Raw genomic sequence first — 27998 nt, 5'->3', positions numbered from 1 at the left:
ATCGTCCTACTATTCAGAACCATGGAGCCAGGGACGGGGGCTGGTGGAGAATTGGAGTGCTGCAGCTGACACAAAACCTCTGGTGCAGAGATATTTACAGTAGAAAACTCCAAAATGTTTGTGTGATGTACAGTACAAAATATAAAATGTATCAATGACACCACAAAAAAGAACAAAGACTGCAGATTACAGAACTTTACTATGTGTTTTTACATTTACTTTAATTTACATCTTCAGACAGACAGACATGGTCACAGTATGAATAAGTAATAGGTTTATTCCATGCTGAAAAGAGAAGAAAGGAAACACAATGTCACACCTGAAGAAGGCTTCGCCACCGAAATGTTGTTTCCTTTCTTCTCTTGTCAGCATGGAATAAACCTATTACTTGTTCTTTTGCAGCCTACGCATGCTGACGCAGTTACCCACCTGAACATGGTCCCAATATGGTCACAGGTATGAAGGAGTTCAAGTAGGTAGCTCCGTCAGCATGCGTAGGCTGCAATTAATTAAGTAAAGGTTTATTCCATCCTGAAAAGAGAGGAAAGGAAACACGTTTTGGCTGTGGAGCCTTCTTCGGCTGTGACGTTGTGTTTCCTTTCTTCTGTATTACAGATATGTATTGTTCCTAATTATTTTCCGTAGCAGCAGCAGTAGCAAGAGCAGTTTTGGAATTTTGGAATTATACCAACTCCTTTGTGAACATTTTCAAAATAACTTCTAGCATCACTGTAGGTTGAATTTAGATGTACCTTTAATAAATTTGTGCATCACTTTGTGCTTCATTACCAAGGTCCCAAAAGAACATTATTAATCAACCACATTGCTTTTCCTTAGCCTCCCTCAGGCACCACATTTCTGGCAGCCCATTCAGAAGAATTGGCATCCACACTTTCTCACCCAGGTGAGTATTTCGATAAAGCGTTTTTTTACCACCCGACTGCCATCAGTCACAGCAGAGCCAAAAGGGACTCCACAGATGTCGCAAGATATTTTAACCTTTTGCTGATATTGAGATGAGGCTGAGTCACTGTGTTTTCCTTACTCTGACACTAGTGTTGTGGGTTCAGAAGAAAAGATGTTAAAGCAGCTCACAAATTGATCAGGGTTAGCACCCTGACATTGCCTAGCTGTATAGCTCCACAAAAGGGAGAGGAAGAAGGTGGCAGACAGGTGCAGTTTGAAAACAGCCAGCCGAGTCAAGAGTTTCTTAATAATTTCCTTTTAGCGGCAGGTGGAAGGCACATGTTCAGTAAAACATGGTCAGATGCCAAGCTGGAAAAAGTTAAATTATTAATGCCACCAGGAACCTATCCAAAACACCCTTTAAAAAAGTTTACCTTTGTTAATTTGCCAGGCATTTTTTATTTTTTATGGTGGCTTTATTTTTAAACTCTTATATCTTAATTCTAGTGACTCAATTTTTTCATTCTTAAAGATTTACAGTTGATTTACAGGCTGTTGAATTACCGAAAATTAAATCTACAACCTTCAAGTGTAAGGTTGCTAACTAGGCTCAAGAGGCTCTAAGTTATTTTTAATCTGAATGAATGCACCTGACATTTTTTTGTATTTTATAGATATATTAAGTGCTTGGCACATCCTTGACCTTTAAGTAATTTACATGCCTTTAATACATTTGATAAATTGACAATATCTAAAGCTCCTCTTACATATTGTATGCTTGGACGTTTTTCTGAACCATTTTCTCATAATAATTTAATAGGTTTTAAGGGCATCGGATTTTTTACCCATTTTTTTTCTGACACCTTCATAGTCATCATAGCGCATCACTTAGCAAATGATAGCGTTCTTTGAACATAATTGCCTAATATGTCTGGACTCTATTGAATAAGAGACAATAAAACATTTTAAAGGATCAACCATGTATGCAGAGATAGTCTTAAAATAGAGGAAAGCCCACAGCATCTGTGTTTTTTAACAGGGGGATGTCTGCCTCAGATGACAAAAAATGCATTTATTTAACAAATTAAAACTTCATCTCTAAAATAGTATGACTACAGGGAGCAACTGCTTTTAAGGGTTGTGGGATTTTCAAATAGACATTCCACCTCGGCGATGGAGACATATGAAAAAGAAACAGAGATCTGAAGTGCACAGCCCAGGTGTCTAATTTCTTTGAGAGCAATTCTACAGTCAAGACCAGCTAAGACAAGACAAACGTTCTGCCAAGAAGCAGTTAACCTTATATGTCTAGTGGGGTGAAAAGAGTAGTTCAGGCTAAATCAGTTCACAAAAGCTCTGTCTAGTACGGTAAAGTAAAGAAGATGCTTTGGAACTTGGAAAGAAGGTTTCTTGGAATTACTCTTTAAATACTGTAGCTCTTTGGGGGCAGACATACTGTAATGTGTTGGCAGAACTCCATGGGCTTATACGCAAAATTTTATTTTTTTGTATTGTTTTAAGAAATACGATTCTGTAGTATTACTGGTAAACCCCATTGTATCCCAGATACAATTTTTGCACCATATGGTCTCTGTTGCTAATTAGCATGCTGTGTAATCCGAAAACTAATTTATGTTTTCACTGCCAACCCTAAAACCATTAAACACTAAATCCAACCCTGTACCACTGACATCACTAAATCACCCTTTATATTTCCCTCTAGGGATACAGCCAATGAAATCTGACTGAAATGCAGAAATACAAACAATTTCATAATTCTTATACGGCAGAGCTGAAATAAAATAAAACACCCTTGAAGTTTTAAAACTATTACAATAAAAACTAAATAAAAACATTCTTACGAGAAATGCATTTCAGAAAGGAATAAATGCATGATCAATGTATTTCTGAACAGAAAACTATAATCATTTTTCTGTATCTGGCTCTTAAAAACAAAAAAATAACTATACATGCCTTTTGCTTCACAATCTGCCATTTGTTTTTCTACTTCTAGAGCAAACAGTTCAATGTAACACTGAGCAATCATATAAACTGTTCTGTTTTATTAACATTTTGTTCACATTCCTATTTAAATCCAGTGAAAAAGTGATGGTGTGGCACCCACACATTTTTTATTTATTTGATTACATACTCCTGGCAAGCTTGCATAATGAGGATGACCTTTTCAGGAATTTCACCATTGGCCCAATAGCTCATTTGACAGTTGTTCATCACCAAAATGCAACATTTCATCCACAATGCTTTTTAGCTGGGTAAACAACAAAGTGTGGTTGTGGTATGAGTGGATTTAAATGGTCTATGATTCTTCTGCTTTGCCCAGCAGAGAATATTGCATTTAAATCACAGTTTTTAAAGGAATACCTTCACAGATCTATTGATTTATAAGGATTTAATAGGGCAGGGCCTTGAGGGTGAGGATGTGCAGTCTTTCTTCAAATCTATTATACATCGAAACGCAAATGAAAAATGCATTCACTTGAGAACAGGCATTTGGAGAAAGACACCCTGTATCCTGGTTGAAATATAACTGGTTTTATCCTGCTTATTCAAATCAACTTTGTTACAACCGAGGTAACTGTCAAACTGTGAGAAAGGAGAGAAAAAGGCCTTTATACAGTATATATAGATCTAAAGGTACAGTAACTACCACATTTGTTAAAGATGCAGATGATTACAAGAAGATTTTTTGCTGGACAGCAAGTAGAACTGTCTGATGTACTATCTCAACCTCATCATACAGTAGCTTTGATGTGTCACTGCATGAAGATTCACTCATCCTGCTGAAAGATTATTTTGTGTTTTACATTAAGTTCCAAAAAAAGGGTAACAACATTACTTCATTTAGTTTAAGTTACACAAATTATGTACAACAGATTACCAAGATAAGGAAACTGGACACCATAACCATAATTAGACCATGCAATAACATAAACAAAATTTGATTACTGATTTTATAGTAAATTGACGAAAACGCAATTTTTCGTTTTTAAGAAGTAGACACTAGCATTCTCTGTGCTTCCAGGCAAGACTGTAATTTGTGTGTACCAGTTCTTAAGATGCACCTACTGTTAACCCATATTTCCAGAACTGTCAGCTAGAATTTAAAATTAGATGTGGGCTTCCAATAGTACAGAAATGCAAATTTAAGACGGATGATGACAAGATCTTATAGGATATCATGCTGAGAAAAAAGGCACAGCTACTATTGATAGTCCTACAACCTCACATTCAACAGAATAATTATCTAATCACAAATACAACATTATGTATACTTAGCAATGAAGCAATGAAGAATCCAGATGGTACATATACAGTATATTGTGAAAAGTGTCCTACGATTGAATATGTATGGCTTATGTAACTTCCTTATAGGTACATGCTATTGAATTCAGAATTTGCCGTTTATTGCTTTAAATCACCGTTTACAAAAATGTTAGCTAAATAACGTACATCTAAATGTTTTTTGGTGATGTCACCTTGAAAAGATTGATTAAAAATTGATTGATGGACACTGATATTATGGTCTGCACTGTAATGTACGCTGTGACTGTGATCTCTGTTGATGGAAACTGTAGCAAGGTCTTACTTTCTGTCATAAACCTAGAATCGCGGTGCCAATCAGTGGCAGAGCATTACAGTTCTTAGTGAAGTGCTTCAACGAAATTACAGGGCGTTCCTGTCTGCAGGTTGATTAAATTGGTAAAAGTACAGTCCCCAGACTTGTCTTCTACAATATTAAGAAAATAGCCCTGAATGAAAGTTCAACAGATAAGAAGTATTACCATTCTAGGGGTATTAATATAACATATTTAATTTCCTTTTCATTTTTTGTTATGTTTCCTTAGGTTGCTGTTTTAATGGTAAGAAAATTCAAATGACAGCAATGTGAATCTTGTGGCATATTAGCATTTGTTCCTCAAGAGATTTATGCAAATGCACACGACTATAAGGATATACACTGCTGTGCAGCAGGCTTAGGCTTCAGTTTTCTGCTCTTCTCATTCACTGTACATCATTTATGATTTTCTGCTGAGATTTTGGACATTTTTTAACACCTCAGTGTCCTGGCTACACTTCACTATGGACTACATAGAGTTCTGAAATGGCTTTCTATTGGTACAGCACTTTTACTTCCTACAATAGATCGACTTTGTAAAGGGGTGACTATATACAGTATGATGACTTTATATCACCTAGGTGGGTGCTGCAATTCATAGGTAGACAAAATGTCTCCCCATCTATATACTGTATGTATAAAGTTCAATAGAGTTTAAATGAATTATTCTTATTCTTAATACCGTGTTTTGAAAAGCCTATTTTTAAAACAATTTAGCTGGAATTAAGTCACCTTACAGGTGAAACCAAACAAACTTATATTGATCAGAATTTTTAAAAACTTGATCGCAGCATCTTAATGCATACTGTATAATGAACAGTAAATAATATAATAATATTAGTAATATGAATTCTTATGTTGTTGCAGTAGATCTATCACATCTAACAATAATATTTATTGGACTTACAGTTATGCTATATAGTTATGTTTATTGTACTACATAATACAGAGCTGTTACATGTACAGTATATTACTATTCTTTACCTTCTCTTAGTCTTTCACTTACTCTCATTAACTCTTCTGATGAGTACCATGGTAATTGAGGCATCAAAACGTGACAAAGTAATCAGGACCACAGGCTATTGCCACATATTAAGAATGTCATCTCCTAAGCACACATGATATATTACGTTTCCAAATTGTGTCACTAATTTGGACATTCTGATTCAAAGGGAAGAGTACCACCTACTGGGCCACTAATAGTAGCACTTACAGTATAGTAGCAATCTAATTTTCCTTTAGAGGTCCTCTTGTACTAACCAGGCCCATTCTCAGCTAGTTTCAAAGCTCTGATTAGAACAGCTTACAAGGTGGTAATGCCTACTTTTTATTATTTGCCAGCATCTCTATTTAGGATTACAAGTTTTAAAATGTATTTATTTAAGCACAATGCTTTATGGAATAATGATAGTGTGCTACAGTATACCAGTGCCAATGCTACCATTGAATTGCAATATTTCTTTATACAAAGTGCAAATAAAGCACATAATTATGCATTTAAGAATCATCTAGGAGTAAAGCTTTCATTTAAAGCAAAGTATTACAAAATCCCATTTCACATACTCTGTATTGAGAGGATTACATTTTTTCACCCAAATGGATTGTTTAACTTTTTTATAAGAATTCATTTATGATTCTGTCTATCAAAAAAAAATCTATTTTTCCAGTAGGCAGGCCATTTGAAAGCTCTGCATCAATCTTTCGTTCTTTAGATGACTGAACCTGTGCCCCTGGTGCCATTCATGTAGTGCAATCATACATCAAATAGTTTTTCATACCAGCCTCCGCTGCCTCACTGAACAGGTTTCATAGGGTTGTGTACTCACCAACATTATTATTTTAAACACTGCTTCGATCACCAGTGAAGACTTTGTTCACAACCAACATTTGATAAGCTTTGGCTATAAATTTGCACTCATAGAGACAAAAATCAGAGAAAGATGTTTAGACTCAAGAAGCTTCTAAAGAAGCTGAGCTATGACTTTTATCTTCCTTTCGTAAACCTTGTGCTGTGCTGGTGACACATTTTTCCCACAGCGTTTTGTGATAAATACAATATAGACAAAAGTGTCCTGAGCACCAAGGGGCTGTCTGTTGCTAATCACTCTCTCCTGACAAGCAGTGCCTTGATGTCCTCCCCTAATGAGGTCACACAGCTTGCCTCTCACAATCTTTTTCTTGTTAACCCTTCCAATAAAGAAGAATGCACTGTCCATGACAATCTACATTATGTGAACAGAACAAGATAGCTTTATTTAAGATGAATTGGACAACTACCATCGCCAATATTTAAAATCCTGTGCTTTTAATAAGAGTGTGATGACAGTTATTAAGTGCTTACTGTACACGGAAACAAACATACTGCATACAGTATATCTATATTCAATTCCTTTGTGCTCTCCTAAAAATAAAGTACAGTTCCTGTAATTAATTAGCCTGTAACTGAAATGTCAGCATTAAGAAATGCATGGTATTTTCTAATAATTAGGTTTTAACTGGAATTGTTTGCACTGCTTTCCATATTTCACATGATGAGTCTCTGCAGTATTTCTGTATGTAACCAGAAATTAGTTGGACAAAGCTTGTGTTATGAAAATTGATCCTCAACCTAGATAAACCTACAGTATTTCTCTCTCTTCATCGTACTCAGGGTTGATCGATCTAGTACTTACGGGCAAATTCTTATGTGCTCATGTGATGTGCAATTTGTCTTTGCAATTGTTTTAGAAGCACAGATAAAGTTTCTTACTTTGTTCGGGATAATTCATTCATGAAGGGAGTAGGCTTACCGCATTAGTATAATCAATAGCTTGGAGCATCTTAGAAAGACCCAGCAGGGCTGTTGCATAAAAAATGCTGTTCACTTAATGTTCCTGTTGGTTAATCATGGGAATCACATGTATTTTTTTGTTATCTTGAATAATGCAGCTGTTGCTTGCATGAGACATCTGGAAATAGCTGATTTACTTGTTCTAAAAGTAATCCCATTCAGTTCGCTAATGTGCTAAGAGGAGACAAGGAAATTGCATATTTTTATTTACAGTCTCTGCCAAATGAAACAATGTTAACATTTTGTCAACAAAACAAAATGCTAAACATTATCACCATTTGGCTAACACTGCATAATCAAACTGTAACACTTGATCTACAAGCTGCTGTAAAATCAGGAATGTAATCTTTTAAAGTGATAAAACATTTCCAGGCAGAATTAGCAAACTAATGATTTTAAAGACTTTTCTTCTACCTCTAGGCAAATCCTGTGAGTTTTTTGATTGTAATAACATCTTCAAATTTTTGCATACATTAAAAAGGCTTATTCTTGGTTAAGGATGTGTTGTTTAATGACAATTAAGTCAGAATTGACAACAGACGCTCATTTTATTCAATCGTAATAGGTTCTGCTCTTTTAATAAACCACTCCACAACAGATGTATTTCTTCAGTCTCAAAGACCTGCAGTAATAATTAACTATAGAATTGCCTTTGAAAATGTCAATCTAGGAGGCAGGTGATGTGAAGAATAGCTTTTCATTACAATTAAAAGCCCTTCTGGTGTGACACTGACTTGGAACACTATATTAGTGGTTCTCATTTGTCAGTTACAGAGTTGTGTCAATCAATTGTCTTCTTTATGAAGAACCCACCAAGATCACAAAAAACTTTGTGTTTGCACTTGCTTTGTTCTGTTTTCAGAACCAGATTCATGTTGCTCAAGGCCAGAGGCAATAACTAAATAAGAGTTTACAGCTTGTGGGATTTCTAGAGTTCAGGTTCAGTTCAAGGTATTCACATCAAGATTCTTCTCAAGTGGATTCTGAAGTTTGGGTGTTGTGCCTTACATGTATAAACGGCTCCCTTTACAAGCAACTGTTTGTGAAAACAGTCACATTCTCAGTGCAGAAGGCTAAGACCTTTGGATAAGGAATTGTTAGCTGCAAATAAGCTATCATCTAAATCATAGAATACATTATAATATGCTTTAAATTCAACAACATATAACTTTGTTGTACAGTACATATATTATACTATTTTACATTTTATTTGCATTCTAATTATAAGCATCCTAATTTTACAGCAAATCCTATAAGATCATCCAGTGTGAAGATGTTACTTGTACAAACATTATGCTCCTGTTTTTTTTTGGTTTGCTTATTTTGTTTCTCATTAAAAGAGGTAAAATTAGTTTGGTGCAGTTAATTTGATTTCTTTGTTACTTGGAAAAGGTGTTTTGGTCAACATGGGTGCATAGGAGAAGCAATGCTGAATTTAGGACAAGACGTTTTGAAAGAAAATGATAGGTTGCTATCATTTAGGTTTGTACAGTATGGACAAGATATTGAACCAGCTTTGTTGAATCTAGTCTGTGCAGACTGGGGGTAAGGACTATACCACTCTCACTCTTACATTGATTCATAAACAGAATCAATAGTTGGGCTTCAGGTCAGCACACTGTTCCCATAGGGCTTCACTATAAACATTCCACAGTATCCCTCTTCCCCAGCTTTAGCGCTGCCTTTCAGACACAGTCTCCTGAGCTGCTGGGTTTTCTAGGTTTCACTGCAATCAGACTCAATAATGTAATTTAACTAATTACTGTCTCAACTATTTAAGAAGATTATCCTGTTCTTTAGACACTGTTTAAAGACACCTTAAAACCTCTTTGATAGGGGCATTTCTGACTGAAGGCTATCGGCTAGATTGAGTCATCATTGTCCTTTATACAGGCCACACATTTGTTTCATGTTGCACAGCAGAATAGCAGAACAGTGATGACTTACTGTATTTAAAAAAACATATAAATGAATCCATTTCTGAAGTCATCAACAATAAATAAATAAAAGGAAAAAGGACACACATTTTCAGAAGCTATGCCAAAGGCAACAGCTTAAGTTCCTTACACATAGTCAGCTGGAAAACAAATGCTGTACTTATTTATGGAATGACAGTTTGGCATAGTTGACCCACTGTACCCCTGTGACTGAATCATAAATGACTGTTTTTAGAGCTACTGATAATATTTATGCATGTTTAAGTACATATTAACTTGGGTGAGGGTCACACGAAAATTACAGAGATCTGGTTCCAGAGATCAGAAGTTATTTTATACTGGTTAGATGAAACACAGTCTACACAGCACATTTGTCTTAATTGTGTCTCTAAATGAATGTTCAGAGTAGGCATTTTCAAAATCTTAGAATCCTTAAAACACCCAAAACATTAAAACCTGTGGACATAACCTTTACTTGTTCCTTTGCAGCCAATGCACCCAGATGAAGCTACCCACTCAAACATTTTTAACACCTGTTTTGTTCTTAACAACCCCTGTTAGATTCATTATTAACATTAGTTGTTTTTTCAGACGGAAATATCAGATGATCGTCCACAGTATTTTAAAATGTTAGTGATTTAATATGCATAGAGACTAATTGTAACATACAGTAAGGTAACTAGTATGATTAAAAACTTGTAATGGGATCTTCTGAGTAGCTTTCACAGTTAACGTGTTCAGTCAGAATACAGGCTGATCCTAAAGGTCCTGGTGTTGCCTGCCCACACCATTAGCTGCCGGAGACCAGAATTCCCCAAGCAGTGAATTACAATTGGCTGAGTGTTGCCATGGCAGGACCTAGCCGACCAGGGTCCGTTCAATTTTAAATGACTCCGAGCAACTGATGGGCATCAAGAAGCTTAATGTAAAGAAGAAACATGCATTAGATCACCTAGATTGAGTATACCATTAGCAAATACTTTGTCAGATACACTACATGTTTTAAACCAAAACTTCTAATTGTACTTTAGTTAGAATATCCAGAACGGACTTAAGAAAATATAACTTTTAGTAGGCTGTAAGACATGGCATTTGCTATGATTCTGTACTAAAGGATGTTCATCCTTAAAGAGCTCAGTCAATAAAGTCAAAAGTAGGAAGAACAACCGAAAGAACAAAGGGATATTCTAAAGGTGTAGAGTGTATGCACTGCCTGCAAAACCCAGCATTACTGAATTTACTGAATGTCCTGTGATTTCATGTCACTTTTGTTAAGATGCTTCCAAAGTACTGTTAAGATTTGCTGCACTTTGAATCTAATGTGTCGCCTCCAGTAAACCAATGGTAACTAACTTCACTCCCCAGTAAAGACTTCCAATGTAATTTGAATCTTTTATGGGCTCATGATAAAATAATGTGTAAACCTAACAGAGGTTATTATTATCCAATTAGCAACTGCAATTTTCAACTTGCTTTAGGGTACCAAGAATTGTTTTCAAGGAACCTTGCCAGCATCACAACCTCAATATAAAGAAAAAATTGAGACTGACTGACAAAGGACAAAACCACATCCCCTCTAGCAGGCATAAAGACCATTTGTTAGATAAGAGCAACAGTCACAGAAGGAACAGAAACAGGCAGTCTCCTGGAGCACCTTCAACTCACAAAAAGGAGAAGGATTTCTTTTACAGAAAAGGTCTGAACTTCATTACATGTAGCAGATCTTCCTACTAGAACTGTGTGGACAGGAGGACAAATGTACAGAAAACCGTCTTTTCCCTGAACTTGAGAAAGTAGATCATCAGCTGATGTCACACTAACCCAGATTGTCAGACCTTCCCTTCTTGGTTTGGTCCTCAACCCTCGCTTTTTCCCTTTTTCCTATAACCCTGATTTAATTGGCTGGTCCTGTTTGGCCAGGGACAGGTATTATACATGCAATACTTGTGCCCCTGACACAGCTGCAGTCAGAAGTAAAAATATGTTCTTTAATAGCTTCAGAATCTATAGACTGTTTCATTTTTGTCTTTCACAGACATTTTTACCTTAGTACAAAATACCACTCAAGTTACCACTAAGCAACTTTACTGATCTAGCCTGACTGTCAGATTAGACCCACTTCTCTTTGAACTAAGTAATATTATAGTCTTTGTTGTGTTTTGGGTTCATTGGCATACCGTAGAGTGGAGTTAGTATTAAGGGATTGGCAGCACTATTGTGTCATTATGTGGTTGTATGTGACTTAGAGTAAGATAAAGCACTGGCTGGTTTTCGTTAATCCAGCTTCATGTTCAATGACTCCTGATTCTATAGGACGAATCATTAAAAACTCTTCTACTCTCATGAGGATTGGGAATGGTGACCCATTCCTCTCTCTTGGTCTCTCGAGTAGTCCCGCGCCACTTTCAAGCATTCTCCTCCCATGGCTACACTCCAGATCCATCTGCTCCATTACAGTATACTATTTACCATAGACCTTTTTTGTGAGGGACATCTATGCTACAAGCTAAGTGCCACAAATGAATAAAAAAAGCATATTGCATAAGAATATTAATTCCATCCGCAAAACATGACATGAATTTGAATGAAAAAGGTCAGGCCCTCCAGCGTGCCTCGCTAAGCAGTGCAGAATATTTTTGTTACTATTTCTTTTATAAAATGGTGAATGACATTTAACTTACATCACTCCTTACTAAATAAATGCTTCAACAAGCACATAAAACGTCAGATGGAAGGCTGTTCACAAACCTTTGAAAGGAGTGAAAAAAAATGCTAAGATCTTGATAATTGTAATATTTTAAGAGAAAAAACAGCCACACGTACTTTACCTTGATTGACCAGCCTCAGTAGAGATCAGTTTTACTTCTATCAAGAATTTATTAGTTTGAAGATAATATCTCTCATTTCACTGAGTCATGCTGTAATGTTTTTTTTTTTGTTTGATTTGAGATGTAAAGCCTAGGGCAATGGGTTATTTTTAATGATGGTGAAGGAAGCTATGGAAGTAAACATTGTATCTCAAATGCTCTTTATTGGCATTCTGAAGAAGAGTAGAAATATTAGATGTGACACCCATTTTTGTTCAGTATCTGAAATGGAAATGGCTTTTTCGTGAGGGTTGCATGCATTTTAACCTAAAGACAGCAGGCAGACAGCTAAACACAATAAAAAAAATAAAATTACAAAATAACCACAACAGTGAAAAAAATTACCTGCTCCTGTCCCTCATGAAGTACTTTGCAGAATAAACTCTCTGTCCAGAAATGGTTCATTTTTCAAAAACCTCTATCACCAAAGCATTCAGTGTGTGACACTTGCAAGAAGGTACTGAAAGACAATTATTCAGCAAAGCCCTTTGTTTTTGTTAGAGGATTGCGCTGCTGTAACAACCCAATTGTTACTGGCTAAGTAACCCAGCCTATGGCCTTTTACATTGTATGCCCTAAATTGTTTGCAAATAGCTTGCTATCTTTGAGAATCCCAGCTTTGCCTCTCTGAGATCATTAAGAAGATTGCCAGTGTAGTTGAAAATAGCTGTGAATCTCCATGTATGCAATTTTTAATAAGAAAAACGCCTTGAGCTCACACAGAAAAGGGAAAAATTGGCTTGTTTCCTCATTATACCCCTGCTTATTCATGGCAATTATCCCTCTTAGCCCTGCAGTGAATTAAACGTACCACCCCCTTTGTTGACATCTTGGGTAAAAGGGCTTTTATTTTGCCAGGGATACGATATGTTCTTTTAGTAATTATTTCCTAAAGTATAATGGAAAGCACAGCAGCATTCACTTTAGTGCATAATGGAAGGCTCAGCATCCACTACAGGCAGAAGAATTAAGCAAAAAAAATAGTAAAAATGATTTCATTGTTGTGAAACACTGCAGTTTTCTTTCCTTCAGTGTTTGAGATGTCATTTTGCATTTCGATTATTTGAAGCTCATTTTTTCATGTGTGGAGACATATCCTGGGCGTATTGGCAGGCTATTGTGTTCCCAAGCAGTAAGTAAATTGACTGTTCTTGCATTGGTCTTCCGCATGTAGCCACAGCCAGATGATCTAAATCCTGGGGTCAATAAGCAAGTGTTACGCCTCGCCAAATGAGCAAGCTCATTTCTGACACTATGAGTTACGTTAAGTTAAAAAGGTCTTTGATTTCAGTCAGAGATGTATTTTGTGCATGGGAACAGAGAGCAGTGCTTCTCCTTTCAATCTGGTCCTGAAACACGGAATTCTTTTCATGCTTAGCCACCATAATGTAGTCACCATAAATCACAAAACAATATGTTTTTTTTTATTCTAGTAGAAGAAAATAGCATATTACAACCCACACTACCACTGTTCAGGTAAATGTATCTTGCTGTTCTTACAGAAATGTACAGTAGTACAGTGTTAGCAATGTTTTTTGTTGTTCTGATAAAAATTGTAGTTTGTTAAGGAAGCATTTAATTTGCCAGCATGCAACATACTCTACATACCCGACTCATCATCATCATCGCTATCAGCTTCCTAAAATGTTATGCTAGCAGCAGCATACAATTATTGAGGACCTGAGAAGCAAGATAACGCAATCAGTGAAAAGCTAAGCAATGTGCCAAAACCAAATGAAGTTAAACACTGTGCCAAGAAAGGCACTAGAGATTAAATTTTTTGTTATCATTAAGTTATTTTTAATTATTTTAAGTGTATACAAGTGGAATTTAGCTGTCTTAACTTTCCAAATTGTTCCATGTATGAGGGATTAAAGGTACTGCAATCACCTGAGCTACAGTATGTAGGAAAATCTCAGAGCCTTTATTCTGAGGTACAGGATTAAAAGAAGAAAGATTCCACAAGACTGGCTTGGGTAACTAGAGCAGACTCAATTATAGAGTGTTTCCACCCATGTGAGCACTAATGTGGCCTTGTTATGATTTGTTTTATTCAAAAATATGTACTTCCAGAAAATCTTAAATACAGTACACGTTTTCTTAACATAATACAGTGTAAACTAGTTTTTTCCAATTAACATAATGTAAAAGAGAAATGAAAAGGCAAGGATAATCAAGGTTTTTGGGTAAATTTAAAATGTTTGTTAATAGCTTATGATACTGAAACCAGATGCAAGCAAATTAATTTCTGTAAGTACACTATTTTAGACTAATAGTTTTCCCTAACATTTCAGAGGCATACAAGACACTGTTTTGAGCTAAACATACTGTAAACAAAGCTTTGGAAGATACTGTACTGTTTTTTTTTTCTTCGATTTTCTTGTTAGAGGCTCTTTTTTTCAATTTCTAACTTTTTCTCGGCTATTCGGGCTATTCTGGTACAGTATATTTTCTTGGTTAAGGAAGCAAATAATTTTCTCTGAGACTGCAGGATATAAAACATGTGTTGGTCTTTTTGAAGTAATAGAGCACCATATATATCACTTTTTAATGGCAGCTCTTATCTTTGCACTTCTGAATATAAGTATCAATGAAGGATCATATCAGTATGTTGAGTGCCCTCAGGAGAGAAAACCTATCTGGATTTGTTTATGTAATATACCTGGAATTAAGATTTTGTCCAAGAATTTGCATGCTGATCCATGTTGCCTGACATGTATTTAGAATTTATGGGACATACAGTATCACATTAATATTTTTAAAATGTTAACATCAGCACAGATATTTGGATATCTGGATAAACTAGTTTCAATCATAAAGACATTCCACACATATTCCTACTGTGCATATTTATATTTACTGTATTGCCTTGACTGGGTGTCACATATAACCATGCAGATATCAGTAGCACGCCAAGTTGTAGTGGATCATTGAGGATTTAGTTTCTAAGATGTCATTAATAAGTTCTGTTGCATAGTAATTGAGCAATGTGATTATTACTAAACAGATGTAGAAGCAACACACACAGTAGCTCTGTAGCCAGCAGCTTTTAAACTCCTTTTACCCTGTTTCATTTGGTGAAGCCTTGTATTTCTTCTGACATCAAGAATTTTAACTGATCCTGTAGTTCAAGGGACAAAAGATTTACCACCAAACCTCCTGTGTCTCATCATTTTTCCCCCCATTACACACTCCATCTCAAGGACTGCAGCTAAAAGTATAGAATGCCAATTAAGTCATTCTCAACAGGAGCCCACAAACAATAAATCACAGCTTGGAGCTGCTAATCAACATGGCTGTAGTGCAGTAGCATCTACTAAACACAGAGGTAAAACGTATAATTTAAAGGGTAGTTAGAAATGGTATTACTGAAGGGGATAACATATTGCAGGCTGGTGAGCAATCTATCAGAAAAATAATAACTGGTTGCTCAGGACAAAACCGTTTTTTTCTGGATCTCCACAATCTGGTGATGAAAACAGTATATGCATCAAGTTTCTGTACAGTCTCCATGATGTTGGATGGATCCAATCCCACAATGGTAATATATAACAATGGTTCTTTTTTCACTTTTCAAGAATTTTTGTACTGATTATTTTAAACCTGTATTCCACATAGTTAATAATCTATATGTACAATGCAGTATATGCATGATAAATGCATTAATTTAGTTAAATAAAATTACTGTGGGATAAATGTTATTAAATGTTAAGGATTGAGTTCCCATATTCATTTGCATTTGCATTCTGCTTGCTTTTGTAGTAGTTGGCTATGATTCTTTTTTCCCTGGATTGTGATTATAAGGTGAGCAGGTGTTGGGTTAGAGCCATGTTAATCTCCAGGATTACTTTAAAATTCCTGCATACTGAAGCACATCCCACAGCTGCTTATATGATATGCACCTGGTTAGTTGGAAATCGCTATGACACCAGACTCATTGGATACAATTAAGGAGACCCACAGGTTATATCTATTAACCACACAAGGTGCCTTAATTCTGACTACAACATTAAATTAGGTGTTTTGTGTCTTGCAGAAAGGAGAAGCTAAAAGGAGTTTATCCTTAATTACATCCAACTTTATGTTTTGCCCTTCTTCAGATAACATGAGTTTATTACCTTCAAACTGAATGCCTGATATAATTGTGCCAAGACACTTGAAAAAATCTCAATACAGAACAAAAGTTTTATAAAGGTCTTCTTTTTCCTTTTGTATATGATAACTACTTGTGTTTTTCTTTTATCTTTTTTATCTTATATGTGTATACATAACTTTTGTCTTGTTTTCCCACATTTAACTCTAAACTGTTATCTAAACACCAGTCAGAGAAACTAAAAATAAGGCATCACTGAAAAGTTAGCTCTTAAACAAACAGATTGGAGACTATGATTTGCTATAAATAACTCATGAATGTTCTGTATACATTCACTGCAAGAGGATAATCATGGGTATCTCAGGTTTGCAATATCTAGACTTAATCTGGGTCCACTAATTACTTATGCAGAATGCTGAAAAATAATCTAATGAACAAATAATGAGCTAGAGTGAAATAGAAACTTAGGGTCCATCAATACTTTTACAAATATTGGATTATTTTATGGATATTTGCCGGCTTGTACCATCAAATGAATGGACTCTCTCAGAGTCATATAATGTCTGTTTGTTCTAAGGAGCCCAAGAGAGACAGACAGATATCATCTTCCCTGGTCAGGACAATCATTATAATACAGTCTTGCTTAAAAATGGGCTGAAAGAGCAGGACAATCCCAAAAATGAGAAGAATGGCCAGAAGAATGAAATAAAAAGGGGCAGCAACATGTCAAACCTTGAACATATACTGTTCAAACAGTTCTTGTTGCTCCCAGAGGCCTAGTACTGTACATTACTAAGAGGAGGTTTGTTCAGTGACAGAAAGACAAGTCTGTCCTCATCAGTCTGGATCACATTGAAAGCAGATTTTTACCCAGTGATGAGACGTCCTCGTTGCCTGTTACAGAACCCTGATTTAAGCATTCATCATGAGTTTTACTAAAATCATGCAATATAATAATGGGCCAAGGGGCAGTTTGTAATCATTGTGAGATGACACGATTATTTCACAGAGCCTGCAGATAATCTTGAGGTTACCACCTTCATTTAATGTGCTTGGGTTATAGGATCACTTGCGAGGCCTAATGAAGTAAGCGGGTGTTGTTTAGCATGCAAATAGAACATGGAATATCCACCCTTTCATGTTCCTGTCACAGATGAAAAGTGAATACAGGCTGCCTAACAAGATAAAGCTCACTGCTTTACTGCTGATAACACTGCAGAAGGCCTGCATGGCTATATTTAGTCAAAGCAGGATGACTGGTAATGACATGATTTATTGTCTGTACATAAATGTGCTTCCTAATTTTTCACTCACGTGAAAATCTTCAAAAAGGTCTTAATTGCTTTTTTCCTTTGTTAACAGCAACTTTTGTTCTTCCATTTTTTGAGTTTTGATATTATTTTGATCGATGGGGTCTGACTGCAACACAAAATAGCTGTTTATGTTTTAAGCTGCGATGACCTCTCAACATGGCTGTTTCTCATTGGCTAGTGATGCTATAAAGCAGGCAGAAAAATACAAAAAATCTTCCATTTTGACATTTAATGGAGTAATACTTCAGGACAAATATTAAAGGAACATAAATAAGGCATGTTTACATTTTCAAAAAGTCCCTGGAGCATTCAGTCTAAGCCTTTGTTAGAAGGTCAAGCCTGTAACATATCAGAAAGCAAATGTCAGAACAAGTCATTTATCCCTATTTTCCCAAGTGACCAGCTATCGACTGACAAGAAGTCAGCAGTCTCATGAATAAAATGATTTTTTTGCATACTTTTTTGTATATTTTCTGCAGGAGAAACTTAGCTTCTCTTGTTATCGGACCTCCTCTGAGGCCTAAAGTCTGTTTTCTGAAGAAAGGGAAATAAAAGAAGAAACATCAATGTGGACATTTACTTGGCAGTTGATGGCTTGCTGACAAAACAGAACAAAACATCTTTTAAATGGCAATAATCTACTCAATGGCACATTTACTTGACAGTGGAATAATGTCAGTGAAGTAGAAGACAACAGCATCGAATCACTGTAGGTTAAACTCTCTAATTGAACTCTAGTTCAATTTCATGGGTGTGAACTACCCAGAGAGGAAGAGATGGTCTCCCTCCAACATGCCATGGTGCATAAGTAATATTTACCTGATGTTACTCATATTTATTATAAGTCATATTTAATAATGGTGGGTTGGTGTGTCAGCATGCGTAGGCTGCAAAGGAACAATACTGTAGGTTTATTACATGCTGAAAAGAGAAGAAAGAAAACACAATGTTTCGGCCATGGAGCCTTCTTCAGGTGTGAGAAAGATAAGGCAGTAAGCAAAGGTAATGTAGCATAGGAGAACAAAAGCTGGGAGAGAGGAGGAGCGGGTGGCGGGAGCAGGGGACAGAAAGAGTGGCCAATCAGGTAGTGTGAAGTCAGGATAGGTGTAGAAAGGTGTGAAACGAAACCTACTGTACAATGAACAGAGAGAATTTAGAAGAAAATTAGTCTGTTGATGAGAGAAGGGGGAAGGTGTGATCCTAGCTGCAGGATAATTTTAGTTTAAGTAGTATTTCTGATGTAGGATTAGGAAAACCAAGAAGAAGACAGACAGAGAGATTAGTGTGATCATGGTCATTGAGAAACAATAGGCTTGGAGAAATCTTTAATCTTCACAGCCCTTACATGTTCTCTGAAGCGGTCTCTGAGTCTCCTTACTGTTTTCCCAATGCAGATGGCTGGGCATTTACTGCAAGAGATACAGTAAATAAGGTTGCTGGAGGTACAAGATGTCATCTGAGTGATCTGGAATTGTCCTGAAGGGCCTCGAATGAGTGTGGTGTGAGAGTACTTGCAGGTGATACCGCAAGCTCTGTTGCAAGGGAAAGTGCCTGGGGTGGATGGTTGCTGAGGACGGTCAAGGGAGCTGTGAACAAGAAGGTTAAGCAGATTAGGTGGTTGGCGATATGAGATGATGGGGTGGTAAGAAAAGAGGGCCCCAATGGAGGGATCATCTTGTAGGATGGGAAAGTTGTCATTAATAGTCCTGGGGATAGGAAGTGTGTTGGGGTGGTAGGGAAGCACCAAAGGAATGCAGTTGTTATAGCAGGAGTTCCTGACTGAGTTGATGTTCCAAGGGGGGTTTTTGGCTTGGGCACGGGCCCTGTCAATAACACTGCTAGGGCATCCTCTGTTGATGAAAAAATAATGCATTTTGAGGGCTTGGTTCTGGAAATTGATGTCGTAGCTGCAAAGTCATCGTAGCCGAAAGAACTATAAAAAAGGGAGAGAGTTTTTAGATTATTTGGGGTGAAATGAGCTATAGTTGTTATAGTTGTGAGATAGTTGTGTGAATTGGTGTGTTTGTATTAGACTGAAGTAGAGAGTCGGGGGTAGTTAATGGAGAAGTTGATGTCTAGAAACAGAAGAGTAGTGGAAGATACTGAATGTTAACTGTATATTTGAGGGATGGGTGGAAGTTAGTGAAGTGATGCAGAAAGTACTCAAGCTGGTCATTAGAGCATGTGGCGGCACCGATGCAGTCATCAATGTATTGCTTGCAGAGGTCAGGGACAAAGCCAGTGTAGGAAGCAAAGAAGCGTTCTTCTACCCAGTCAACATAAATATTGGCATAGCTGGGTCCCATTCTGGTGCCCATGGCAACTCCACTAACCTGTTGATAAAAATGGTTATTGAATGAGAATACATTCAGTGGGAGAACCAATTCTGCAAGGCGTACCAGGGTGTGGGTGGGTGGATTAAGCACTGTGCATTTGTCCAACATGTGCTTGAGGGCTGTAAGACCGTCATTATGGGGAATCATGGTGTTAAGAGATGTGATGTCCATGGTAAAAATGTAGTATTCGGGGCCCTGAAATTGGAAATCATTAAAAAGGAGAGCATGGTTGGTGTCCCAGATGAATGAGGGAAGAACTTCACCAGCAGTCTCATAAGGCTGTCGAGAAATGCCGAGATGTAAGTAATTGGACAGTTGCATGCTGATACAGTGGGGCATCCAGGGGTGTTCGGTTTGTGGATTTTGGGGAGGAGGTAAAATGTTCAATGATGAGCCGGTTCGGCTCCTGGGGAAGCTCCTTACTGCTGATAAGAAGGGAGATGCTGGATACCACTTCCTTTTGGTAGTCAGTGGTAGGGTCCCATCGGAGAGAAAGGTAGGCAGAAGTGTCAGTTAGTTGTCTAGGAGCTTCAAAAATATGTAGGTTCTTACACCACACCACAACTGAGGCTCCTTAGTCCGCTGGTTTGATGACGATATCATCTCTGTTTCGGAGAAACTTGAGCACCTGAATTTCTCCTTGGGTGAGGTTAGACCTGTGTTTACTGGGTATAGAGAGTGTCTTGGGAGCTTGATTAGTGCATTGGTTAATAAAATAATCGACTGGTGGAAAATGGCCAGAGGGGGGAGTCCAACAGCTCTGTTTAAGATTAATATTGTTAATGACATCAATACTCGGATTGTTGTCAGCTGCCTGTGAAGAGGAATTGTCAGCAAAATGTGCTCTGAGACGGATCCTGCGGTAAAAGCGGTTGAGGTCGACATGGGTTTGTGGGATGTCCAGCTTCCTGAGAACTGGTACAAAACTGAGGCCTTTGCTGAAGAGGGATCGCTCATCCTGTGAAAGGTCAGAAGGTATAGTGACAACAAGGTTAGGTTTGGTGGAGGTGGTAGGGGTGTTGATGGTTTTCTTCTGTAGAAGATGAGTTTTTACCTTCTCTGTAGTGAGAAACTGGTAGAGTTTGGAGTTGAGAGATCTAATGAGGTTAGTTATAAAAAGAAGATGATATGGAGCTGTCAGCCATAGAAATTCCTTAGCTTCTTTGATGCTGTTGTTGGAAAGGAAAATCTGTTTTTTGAGGGTGAAAATAGTAGAAAGCATTAGTTTCCTAGAAAATTGTTGTAGACCGCTCTGAGTGTTACTCTGGGTGATATCAGAGTCAGTGTTAAATTTCAGGCAAAATCCTTTAGGAATGATATTATGTCAATGACGTCGGTAAAGGAATAGAAGGTGGTTAGAAAGCCTGGTCTTGGAACAGATCGCTGTGAAGAAATGGAATGCTGGTTTAGTAAGAGAGGAGGGCAAGTGACCCAGGGAGGAAGAAAAGGAATGACGAAGAGTTCTAGAAAGAAATTGGAGGAAGGCATAGTGGGTCACAGCAGATGTAGGCTGAAGTAGTTCAGGTGGGTAGCTGCGTCAGCATTATACAGTATTTAATAATGGTCCTTTTCTGTGCTTTTCTTTATTTCCTCAAGGCTTGACAATCAACAGGCTAAACAATCTTATCACCTGTGTCCAATCACCTGTCTAATGGTTATTGTAACAAATTCACTTGTGTGTATCAGTCAGTCTTGAAGATGAATTAATCAAAATGATGCCAAAAATATGTATTCAGTATCCAAAGTATCAGTTTTAAAACATGCAGTATAAGCATACTAATAAAGTGATAGTTTTAAGCACTGTCTTTGGCATGTATAAATGTTAATAAAAGCTTTGAAATATTATAATATTATATATATACAATATTATATGGGCACTTAAAATACATTTAAATCAGTAATTAAAGCCACCACAGTAAATAATCACAGATTTATTTACATTTTAAATAAGTACCAGATAGATTTGTTGATTTCTTGGTTGGTATACAGTAGTTGTTTAGGATAGTCAAAACTTACTGTGTATACTGTTAATAGCTAATCAAAATGAAATGATGTTAACTTTAGAAACAGAAAACTGACCATAGTGTACACCACCTAACTAATGAAGATATCCTGGCTGCTATCAGCGTTCATTGAAGGCAGCATGTCTGTGAGAGAAGTTGATTGAAATTGAAATGTTCTGCTTCAACAATCAGCAGACCAGTCCAGAAAACCAGCTCGGAGAGGGAGAGACCACATCCTGGAAGGCAGAAAATCACTACACCAACCCAGAACCACCAAAATGAATAACAAGAGTTGGTTTCAGTTTTACATTAGCAAAAACAAACAGGAAAGAATGAAGTTAAATGTATCTGGGATAATGGGAAACATCTAGATGATGAAAAGGAAATGGATAATGCTTCAAATGAATATTTCACTCAGATGTTTACAAAGGAAGTAATTGACAATAAGCCTCAGGCTGAGCACAGAGTTCCACATTATATACAGTAGCATTAGCTTAGAAGAGGAGGAAGTGTTCCAGTTATTTGAAGTGCTGAAGCTAACCAAATCTCAAAGGCCTAATTGCATTCTACCAATTATACTTAAAAAAACAAGTCATGATATTCATAGACGATTAACAATATTCTTCCAATGGTTACTCTATAGAGGGGTAATACCTATTGACAAAATGTACTAATGTAATGTAAATCTATCTGTTAAAAGGAAGACAAAACAATGTTATTAGCGACCAATGTGTGTTCCTTATGTCACATGTAGGTTATGAAAATGGTCCTTAGAACTTAAGAATCATCTGCATTGCAGATTTCAGGGGGTAGTTAAACAGTCAACAAGGTTAAAGTGTAGCAGTACGTATTCAGAGTAATACATACATTTGAATTGAAAACTGGTGAATAGTGCAACATGCAGGTAGCAGAAAGCTATGGTTATAGGATGGGTAACATGGAGACCAGAAAAACTATCTATGAAAAAGACTTAGATCTTTATATTGACAAGTCAATTTTGTCTTCTAGTCAATGTGGAGTAGCGATAAGAAAGCCAAAGATAATGTTATGCTATATATAGTTAAAACTGTTATTTTTAAGCAAATAATTGTATGTTAAATTATATAATGCACATTGCAGGGCTGCAAATATGACAGGCTAGGAAAAGGGAATCTTTATAGTTTTCAACAGAGAAGATTATGACAGAACCTGAATCATGCTTTCAAAATCCCCAAATGCACTGACAAAGCCAACCCAAAAGACTTCTTCAGAATCAACAGTGAAACATGAACCAGGGACAGAAATGGTAACAACAGGGACGTGAATTTAAAACTGAGAACAGGAGGCACTATTTTAGACAGATGGCTGTGGGAGTCTGGAACACGCTACCAAGCCAAGTTGTCAAAGCTTATACCCTAGCTTCTTTCAAGAAATGACTGGATGAGCTCCTTGGATCAACTAGCTACTAGCAACCAAAATAATTAAAAGGGACAAATGGATTTCTCTCAGTTGTAACCTTCCTTATGCTCAAAAGTCAGTTTTCTAGCAGGACAATGCAATACCACACAGTGTCTGATTACAATAGCATCAACAACACAAAAGTTAAGATCTAGTGGCCAGCTATTTCTTCTGATCCGAGTCTGGCAAAACATCTGTGGGACCAACTCACCAATACCAATAACTGGTTGACAACTGAGAGCAACCAAAACTGCCAGCTGTTTGCAACTGCAGGCAAACAGTGGCGGAACAGCCCAGAGCAATGCATCCAAAGGCTGATCAAGTCTATGTGTCAAAACTAGCAAATTTATTCATTATGCTCACAGAGATTGTACCCACTACTAATTTGGTAAAGTTTCATTTACAAACACTGAAAATATATTATAATTCTTAGAATAATATTTCTGTTCACATGGTCTGTTATTTTGTTAAATACCCATTTTTTTTAATGATTTGATCAAATCCAGCCACCCCGAGTGATGCTTTTCATTAGAGAATCAGTATAATAATGAGAGCAGCCGATACTGAAACAGCTGAATGAAAAATATGAATGTTGACTTTCATCTTTGGCAACCGTTATTTCTTTCTTCCACTCTTTTACTTCTAAACTGGGATGTTTTTTTTATTTTTCTGCACTGCTGATTTGTCTAATAAACATAAATAAGGGTAAAAACTGAAGTAAACTGACTAAAGATATAGAACAACAGTGTGTGGTCTGAAGTAGAAATATATCTTTATTATCTGCAGTAGATGTTCATTGTTGCAAGAGCTTTTGTTGAGCACTTCTTGAGAAAATGAATGGCCAAAGAAAATGTGCCTTTTTAAGCAATTGGTGCTATTTTTAGACATGACAACACAGGAGGATTCCTGAAATGAGCAGCCATTCCTCTTTTCAGCATTGAGAGCATGCTTCAGATTGTATCTCAATAACAATCTACGTTGATGAATTGAATAGGCATCATTTATTTCATATGTTCATTTTTTAGTGCTTTTAGAAAATGAGGATGATGCATACTGTAGCTTTACAATTTTCCTATTTCTCTGTTGTTAATCATAATAGATCTTTTTGCCTGTGAAACAGCTGAATTTCTATAAGTAAGCAGGCTATGCTTTCTTATGATATACAGTACAGTATACTGTAATATGTATAAAATGTTCTCTATTTACCAGTGGTCTATTCATAGTATAAATAAGCTTCATAGAAATATTTCCACTGCTTTAGTACATACTGTATTAATTATATACAGTTCCTAGACACCTGGTAACAGTCTCATTTTCCTGTTCGAGATGAATACAGGAAAGCAGAAATTGCCTGCTGCATAAGGCCTCCAATGGCTTAATTCCAGTGCAAGATGTTAAAAAAGAGCTTTGATTAAAAAGACATACATTTTATAAATTCCAGGTGGGTTTAATTGGACAAAAGTGTCCAATACTGAAAAGGTCAAACATTTAATTAAATGTAATGCATAATATCAGACTCAGGTCTAGAATATTATCTGCTTGCACTATTTTAAGTGACTAGAAGTACAAAATGTGGGAAAACACTAAAATGGCAAATACAATGTTGTAATCTATAGTTTAAAGTGTAAAATTTAAATCAGTGTTATAATTGAGCAACTCTAGCATCCGAGATTAGTATTAGTCTAGTCTCAGACTGCATATAGAATATTGTCTTCTGCTCTGGTCATCATTAATAAAAATATATTGATGCTGTGGAATCAGTCTAAAGGAGAACAACCAGACAATTTCCATTCTCAAAGGAATGTCCTATAATCTCAGGCTAAAAGAACTCAATTGTTTTAACCTTAACAGATAAGACTGAAGGGATCTGATTCAAGTTTCCAAATCCTCAAAGGTATTTCAGTACTTTGGTCAATTTCTAATTAATGCAACAAGACAACAAATATAAAGGGATAGAGCATTTAATAGTCTAGCATTTGCTGTTGTCTCTCCTGGCTGAGAAAATGACAGTCCTGGCCTTAAGGTGAAGGCTATGTATGGTATACATACAGTAAGACAGTGGAAGTACAAGATTGCAATTTGACTCACTCCTGAACATCTAACAATTGCATTAACTATGGACTTCAACAGTGTAGTACAACCCAAAGGAAAGACATGTAATGTATTGTACAGGGACATTATTTTACAGTACAAACAATAACAGGAGGCAGTATCTTACCTTTAAAGGGTTATGAGTGTCTGGAAAAAGCTACCCAGCCTAATGTCAAGGTGGATTATATTGCTTCTTTCAATAAATAGTTGAAAGAGATCCTCAGATCGATTAACTACCAAAAAGGAAATGAGCAAATGGGCCTCATGACTTCCTGTCTTTTTTGAGCTAGGTGCAAAAAAATGTAGCCTTCTTGAGTGTACAGTATGTGTTTTTTTCATTGTTTAAATGGCTTCACAGATAAATAGATAATTTTGTTTTTTGAATGTGGTGTTTGTTTTACTGGTGTGCTTGCAAGCTCTGATTGATTTATTTAGCTGTTTCAGTTGTCAGATGAAAGTCACAGTCTGCTTTACAAGGCACCTGGTAACAGGTTTATTTTGCAGCTGAAGATGAATAGTGGAAATGAAGCAACCTCTTTCTCTGCATTGTTCCCAGTGGTAAAATTCCTTTGGGAGAAATGTAAAAAATGAAAAGGCAGCAAATATTGGCTGGTAAATAATACACTTCTGCAACTTCAGGAAACACTTGGTGTTACAGAGGACTCATGGGTCCAAGACTTTGCAGCATCACATAGTACAGTATTTAGAATGGAAATTATATAAACATTCTTTTAAAAGGAAAAGCAGCATTATATGTTTTCATAGGATTATATGTTTACATGTTTACAGGATTATATGTTTTCATAGGATAATGCAGTGATAAAGAAAGACAAAAAATAAAATAAATAGTAAAATAATAGAATACACTGTAGGGCAATCAAACATTGACCCTTGTAAAATGGCGAGTTTTAAGTTTAAATTTGAGGAGAATTAAAGAATTTGTCTCTTGAAGAGTCGGAGGAAGGGCATTTCATAACAATGGAGTAATGACAGAAAAAGCACAGTCACTAAATGTCTGAGATTTAGTCCCAGGTACAGTGAGCAAAAGGACCAGCCTCAATTAAAGGAGCCTATGTTAAGGAGTGTAACATGGAGTTTACAGATTTATGATGGAGCCTGATTATTTAAAGTCTTAAAAGTCAGTAACAAGATCTTATATAGAATACGTGACTTTATAGGTAAACTATGGAGAGATTTACAGTGTAAGAGTGACATGCTTCCAGGGATGGCTATATTTTTAATTAACAACAAGAATATGACATTTTCTTTTCAAGAAACTTACATGTCAACCACAAAATGCACTCTGAGCACCATGTTATTTGACTTTTGACTGGTTGATGACATCTTGTAGACCAGGAACAACTTGGTTTATTGAATTAATGTTCTGTGACTACTCCTCTGACACTTCTAAAATTTAAATCGTTCAAATAGCTGAAATACAATACAACTGTCAAAGTGTACTACCAGTCAGCCTCATTCACTGGTGGAAATAGGATTTTAATGCCATGTGAAGATTTGTTAGTCTACTATACATACACACCACGATACATACCATATATATGTAAAATATAAGAAAAATTTCCATAGTGTAAATTTGATTGGCTCACGACAGGCGATTTTGGTCATGTCGAAACATTTCTTTAACAACATTCACAGAGGTCAATGAAAACTTAATATATGCCAAGCATTCACCCAAATTCCCTGACGACTGTAGAACAAGAGGCTTCCTCCTGTCAATCTGTCTTGGAAGCCTAGTTGCATCATTGAGCGAATATCTAGTACTTCAAGGGCACAAAATCTAGAGGCCACATTGTATATTTTTCTATATTCTATATTTTATTCATTTTATTCTATTTTCCCCCTGTACTGTATATCTTAGCACATTGTATGGGGGGAGGGAGGCAGAGAGAAACAGCTTTACTACAACAGTGTCCAACTGATGCTATTCATAAGTACCATTGACAACATTTTCTTTTCTAGTTAGAAATCAGTTCAGGATAGGAGATGTTTTTTCTTGGACCCAGGTGATCCTTCGTTTTAGTAATTTAAGTTCTGCTGATAATGACACCTCTGTGACACCATGGAAATGGGTAACAATATAATTAATTCTTATTGCTGATTAAAAAAGATGCTTTTTCTATTCACAGACAACTGCGCAGTCTGGAGAGAGATATAGGCAGCTGCCTCCTTCCTTGTTGACCAGTCCCATATGACTACAGAATGTTCTCAATGTGACAGCTTGAAGAATTGTATGCAGTATGTGGCATTGTATTACGTTTGATCACATGCAATTTATATTTTATATTGTTTTTGGCAAGCTTTATTTTCAGATCTGTTTCTAGGTTTCTTATACACTACCTCTGTAATAGAACAATATTAAAAACTAACTTGTGTATAAAGAAGTCACTGATTGCTAGATTGCAGTACCTTGTATATTTTAGCAGCTTTTTAATTTAAGTGTAAGTGAAGTATTGAAACTACTTCAGTAAAAGACAATATTGATCTGTCCAAATCTAAGTCACTTAAATTGGCAGCTATTATGTTTGCC

At 36.5% G+C, this 27998-nt stretch overlaps 1 protein-coding gene and 1 long non-coding RNA gene across 2 annotated transcripts in view; both read left to right on the top strand.

Moving 5' to 3' along the window:
• The window catches only part of kctd16b (potassium channel tetramerization domain containing 16b), a 123163-nt gene that overhangs the window by 75557 nt on the left and 19608 nt on the right, over positions 1-27998 (top strand). The window lies entirely within an intron of this gene.
• LOC138241881 (uncharacterized) lies at positions 29-27989 on the top strand. Its single transcript, XR_011191156.1, has 3 exons — positions 29-82; positions 838-904; positions 27598-27989. It is a non-coding gene; the product is annotated as an uncharacterized lncRNA (long non-coding RNA).

Source organism: Lepisosteus oculatus, chromosome 11 (assembly GCF_040954835.1).
Source record: "Lepisosteus oculatus isolate fLepOcu1 chromosome 11, fLepOcu1.hap2, whole genome shotgun sequence".
Taxonomy (NCBI): Eukaryota; Metazoa; Chordata; class Actinopteri; order Semionotiformes; family Lepisosteidae; genus Lepisosteus; species Lepisosteus oculatus.
The sequence above is the reverse complement of the archived record's forward strand: the minus strand, read 5'-3'. Positions and strand labels throughout refer to the sequence as shown.